The sequence below is a fragment of the Mus caroli genome, unplaced genomic scaffold (genome assembly GCF_900094665.2).
Source record: "Mus caroli unplaced genomic scaffold, CAROLI_EIJ_v1.1 scaffold_22766_1, whole genome shotgun sequence".
NCBI classification, from domain to species: Eukaryota; Metazoa; Chordata; class Mammalia; order Rodentia; family Muridae; genus Mus; species Mus caroli.
In genome coordinates, this window is record NW_018390687.1 from 4,461 (window position 1) to 10,585 (window position 6,125).

Consider the following 6,125-nt stretch of genomic DNA (forward strand, 5'->3'; position numbering starts at 1 on the left):
CTCTGTTGAGGGACATCTGGGTTCTTTCCAGCTTCTGGATATTATAAATAAGGCTGCTATGAACATAGTGGAGTATGTGTTCTTATTCCCAGTTGGAACACCTTCTGAATATATGCCCAGGAGAGGAATTGCTGGATCCTCTGGTAGTATTATGTCCAATTTTCTGAGGAACCACCAGACAGATTTCCAGAGTGGTTGTACAAGCTTTCAATCCCACCAAAAATGGAGGAGTGTTCCTCTTTCTCCACATCCTGGCCAGCATCTGCTGTCACCTGAATTTTTGATCTTAGCCATTCTGACTGTTGTGAGGTGGAATCTCAGGGTTGTTTTGAGTTGCATTTCCCTGATGATTAAGGATGCTGAACATTTTTTCAGGTGCTTCTCAGCCATTTGATANTTAGAATAACACTGAGTTGATATTCCTCCGCAATTTTGGATGACAGGCTGGGAAACAGGGAGAAGGGGCAAGACTGGCTCCTTAGTACAAGGCCAATTGGCTTTTTTATTTGGGTGGGAGGCAGTGAAGGGCTTGCCCTTTCGACAGTACAGTCTCCAACCTCTCTCCCCCCATTAATTAAGTTTAAATAGGCAACGCTTAACTGAGGTGATCAAATGGTTTTTTCATCCGTAGATGAGTGGGCCTTTAACCTTGGCTTGGGTGGACATTGACCNGATTCCTCCCGTGGGTGTTGTCACGACCCACATCTGTGGCTCTTGGTATCTTTTGGGGAGGGGAGGCAGAGCCTTAGGTATTTTTGGTTTTTAGCTAGAATCAGATACCAACCTCCTTCAAACCAGGTGTGTCGCACAGGGAACTCAGAAACAGTCAAGCTGGACCTTCTCCTGCAGTAATCTCCTGCGCCAAGCGGTAGCCATACTGTATGCGTATGATCACGAATCAGTACGCGCAGTTCTGAGTACTAATGGGAGGAGATGTGGTTTTCCTTCCTCATTTCTCCAGATTAGCAATTTGGAACTACGTTTTGGGTTACTGGCATACCCAATTCCTTGAAGGTGAGTCAAGGAAACAGTCAAGGGCCAGTTTGAGGGCCAGTCTTGTCCTCTTATAATCGTTACATAGGCCCCGGTATCTATTAATCCTTTAAAGCCTTTTGTGTCAAGAGTCAATTTAAGGTTAGGTCTCTGATTAGTGATAGATTTCACCCAATTTACGCCAGAGGAGTCAAAATTATTTTGTCCTTTTTCATTTTTAAGGAATTTATACAGTGACTGGCATAAAGGGATCAAAGTAAGTTGAGCAATTTTTTGATTAGCGGGTATAGTTATAACACCATAAGAGCAAGCGGCTATGATTTTAAGTTCTCCCTCATAATCATTATTTATAGCACCTGGATAAATCTGTAGGCCTTTTACAATAGAACTGCTTTGTCCTAAGAGAAAGCCACAGGTTTTTACGGGCTGTGGTCCAAAGACTCTGGCAGATTCTCATAGGCAGAGTTTGGACTCCCAGTTCTGGGGTTAATACTGTGTGGACAGTGGAACAGAGGTCCAGTCTTGCATTTTCTGGGTTTGACCTGACAAGCTCAAGAACTGATCTTGTTGGCTGGGCAGCAGATTTACAGCCCCATAAGCTGTCTTCTTTGAGTAACTCGGTGCCTGGGGCTGACCCCTTTCCTCGTTTCCCAGCACCGGGTGGCTCAAAACCCTTGGTTTATGNTTACAATCTTTTGCCCAGTGGCGGCCCTTTTTACACTGGGGACATATTCCTGGGGTACAGTCTGTTTGTCTACCCTTGGCGCCCTTGTTCTTAGGACAATTACTTTTAAAATGATCTAAACTTTCACAATTAAAGCATGCATTATTCCATCGTTTCTTCTAGAACATTGCTTGTGCGTGGGTTTCCTGGGAGAACTCGCAGGAAGGCCCGATGTCTGTGCAAAGACGGACATATCTCGCCAAATCTGTCTGTCCCTTATGTGGTTGAATTGCAGTTTGGCAAATTGCGTTAGCATTCTCATAAGCCACTTGCATAACAAAGGGACTACCTGTGTCTGGACTTTTAAGGATTCTACTAGCTGAAATCANTAGCCTGTCCACAAAGTCCTGATATGGTTTATCAGAACCCTGTTGAATGTTAGCTAAACTTTCACCAATATCTCTTTTAACTGGCAACCTTCTCCAAGCACGGTGTGTGGCTGTCGCAATTTGCGCGTACACTGCAATGGGAAAATCAATCTGATTTGTCTGTCCCTCATATGGACCCTCTCCTAAAAGCATGTTGCTATCCCAGTCTGAGTTACCAGCCTGAGCATTAGAAGCAGCAGTTTTCTTACTGGCGTTTCGCCATTTAGAATCCCAAAGCAAAAAATCTCCTCCTGACAGGGTAGCCTTGGAAAGAGTCTTTCAATCTGAGGGGGTTAAGTGTGACTCCACAACTGTGTTTAGTAATGCTTGAGTGAATGGGGCTGAAGGACCTTATTGTACAACAGCCGCCTTTAACTCTTTTATCAACTTGAAATCCAAGGTCTGGTAATGTCTGGCACTAGTATCTTGCTGATCAACTACCTCGACCACAGGAAAGGCTAGCTTATTAGATGAATTTTGTCCTTTCCCATGAGCCTGACTCACAACTCTTTCTAGCGGCACCTGGTGAACTATAGAAGAGTTACTCTTCTTCGCTTTTGAGATCTTTTTTAGTTCTAGAAGCTCATTAGTCAGCCTCTGAAGCTTAATCTCAAACTCTAACTCACTTAGCCATGTGTCCCTATGAGTAGCACCTCCTCCCGAAGTGGTGACTAGGTGAAGCGGGAGATTCACAAGAGGACCAATTCTCATTAAGGTAATGGGCAATTTCTCTATCTGAGTGATTTTTGTTAAAATTTAGTCCATCATCAGAGTTTCTACATTTATCAATTTTTGAGTTAAGAAGATCTTTTTTTGAGGAGGCCTTTTCTGATAGGCACTCCTCTTGAGATACCACAAGCTCCGCCTGAGGGCAATTTAGCCCTGGAGAAGTTGCCTCTTTTATAGCATCATTTATGAGCGCCCAGAGGCCTAGGGTAAAATTATCTGTCTGAGCAATTTTTAAGGCCTCACCAACTTTCTCTTAGGTTCTACAATCTATCATTTTTTCTTCTTTGAACTATGGACAACAGCTATCTATCTTATCTAAAAAATTTCTTACTAATTGTACTTTAAGCCTTACTCCTCTGGCCTGAAACAACTCCTGAAAACTAAAAACAACCGCCTGATCCATGACTTTAAACCCTTCTTTCTTCCACCTAAGCAGCTTTCTAAAAAGCTGTGGCACACCACCTGTTTTCATATCTAGTTCCGATTAACACGCTGCTGACCCAAGCAGAACTAGTGTTGGGTTAGCACTGATTTAAACTTAATTCGTATCTTACTGCATCCTCAGCAACACTTTACAAAACTGAAATTTTAAGCTAGCGCTAGCATGTGTACCTGTCCGTTGCTCTGATGCCCAATACGAAGATCCTTTCCTTTCTTGTGGAGCTCCACACAGCAGCCGTTTCTCTTAGCATCCCTCTGCCATTCTTCAGGTCCCTGTTCAGGCGCCAAACTGTTGTGGCCCGCCCGCAGTCCGAAACTCGAACGGTTTAACTGAGAATGGCAGTTCGAGCTGAAAAGAGAGGAAGCTAGACGGGGCGGAAGAAAGAATGGGGCCAAGACGATTCCATGTTCAAGGCCCACCTTTACGAATTCCAACATTCAGTTATAAAGGAAGGGGGAGGGAACCCAATTTCCCACCAAGTAACTCGGGATCCAGTAGCAGGACGAACAGGTGTGTGTCTCCAAGCAGCAAAGCCAACAGGGTCCAACAGTGGGCGTGGCAGAACAAATGAACAGGAAACTCCACCCTTGAGCAAGCAGGTTCAAGCAGGTGGGGGAAGGAAAACCACAAGGGTAGGCTCAAGGACTGCTTAAGACATCGGTGAAGGCCAGGAAGCAAAGTTCAATTTAGCTTAGGTATTTGACGAATCATTGCTTGGAGGCACCTGTAATAAAACAATAGTGAAAGATAACACACAGATCCATTCACCAACTAATGCAAGGACAAGTTTGGAGCATTCCTGCTACAGGATGCCAAGGCTCCAGGAGACTAAGTTTTTGTGAAATCTTTGCCTTGGACTGTGTCCAAGCTTGGCTTGCCACACGGTTTTTACTGAAGTAGGGGTGGCAGTCTGTGCATTGTATCTTGGGTATTCCGAAAATCTGGGCTAATATCCATGTATTAGTGATTGCATATCATGTGTGTTCTTTGTGATTGGGTTACCTCAGGATGATATTTTCTAGTTCATTATTACATTTTCTTATACATTCTTCTCTTACTATAGCCCATCATTGTCTCTTATAGGTAGAAATTAAATATTTTTTCAGGGCAACATATATCCCTCAGGAAATGACACATGATCCAGAAGACACCAGCTGCCTCCTCTCTGAGCAACAGCATTTATGGTATCACAAGTACCATGCAAATTTCCAGAGGAAGGAGGCAACCAATTGTCTTAACCAACTATGAAGACCCTCTAAAAAAGAGAGAAATCATATTTGGTATTGAAAACCTAGCTTACTGCCCAGAGCTGGTGAAATCATAGATCTTGGAAGAAAGCCAACAACTACCATTTTACTAAACAAATATAATTATCATTCCTAACTACATCTTATATACTTGTCCTTTTATTGACAGACAGGTGTGGTTATAAATTCTCATAAAGGAAACTTCTTTTTTACAAACAACAGAGATCATTATAGAAAACTTTCAAAGGAGTTTAGAGGTCTGGGGAACAGTGAGTGGTGGGGATATCCTCATGGAGACAGGGAGGCAGGGAGAAGGTATGGGGTGTGGAACAGTTGGAGGGTAGACCGGGAGGGGAATAAAATCTGGGGTGTAAAATAAATAAATAAATAAATAAATAAATAAATAAATAAATAAATGAAATAGAAAACTACAACAGAGCAAAGTTCAGAGTTGTTCAGCCCAGTCCCAGTGGATACATCTACAATAAAACTCCTGTACCTATATATCAGGGATCATAGTGGCAGAAAGATGGAAAGAGCCAAAGGAAAAGGAAGTTTGCTGTGAGATTGTGTCTCTTAGCAATATCAAACTATACCCATGAAGTCTTATCAACATGGCTGCCTAAACACAGCCTGAAGAAAGACAGCACCAAAAGACAATCTAATATGGAAGAGGAAAGCTCATGAGGTGTCAAAGCTAGAAGCACTACAAGCAACAGAGGAATGAAGAGAGTTTGAGAAACAATCTTTCCCAGGAAAGACTATACCTGCTAGCTATTCAATACGAAGCAGTTAGCCCTGAGAGCATATATAAAGTAGTAACATTATATGGATAGAGTAATATGTGCACAAACAAATTATCATATGTAACACAATTAAAGTAAAAATGACCATAAATTTAGGAGAGCAAAGAAGGAGGAATACATGGGAAGACTTGAAGCAGGACATGAAATAGGGAAAAGTATCTAAAAAAGGGCGAATTGTCCTCACTATGCTCTTCCTTGAGTTTAATGAGTTTTGCAAGTGGTAGCTTGGGTATTCTAAGTTTCTGGGCTAAAATCCATGTATCTGTGAGTGCATATCATATGAGTTCTTTTGTAATTGGGTTACCTCACTCAGATACCCTCCAGATCCATCCATTTGCCTAGAAATTTCATAAATTCATTCTTTTTAATAGGTAAGTAGTATTCCATTGTGTAAATGCACCACATTTTCTGTATCCATTTCTCTGTTGAGGGACATCTGGGTTCTTTCCAGCTTCTGGATATTATAAATAAGGCTGCTATGAACATAGTGGAGTATGTGTTCTTATTCCCAGTTGGAACACCTTCTGAATATATGCCCAGGAGAGGAATTGCTGGATCCTCTGGTAGTATTATGTCCAATTTTCTGAGGAACCACCAGACAGATTTCCAGAGTGGTTGTACAAGCTTTCAATCCCACCAAAAATGGAGGAGTGTTCCTCTTTCTCCACATCCTGGCCAGCATCTGCTGTCACCTGAATTTTTGATCTTAGCCATTCTGACTGTTGTGAGGTGGAATCTCAGGGTTGTTTTGAGTTGCATTTCCCTGATGATTAAGGATGCTGAACATTTTTTCAGGTGCTTCTCAGCCATTTGATA

At 42.3% G+C, this 6,125-nt stretch overlaps 1 pseudogene; it reads right to left on the reverse strand.

Moving 5' to 3' along the window:
* Positions 1-1,462: 1,462 nt before the first annotated feature.
* On the reverse strand, positions 1,463-3,253 carry LOC110288763 (annotated as a pseudogene).
* Positions 3,254-6,125: the final 2,872 nt, after the last annotated feature.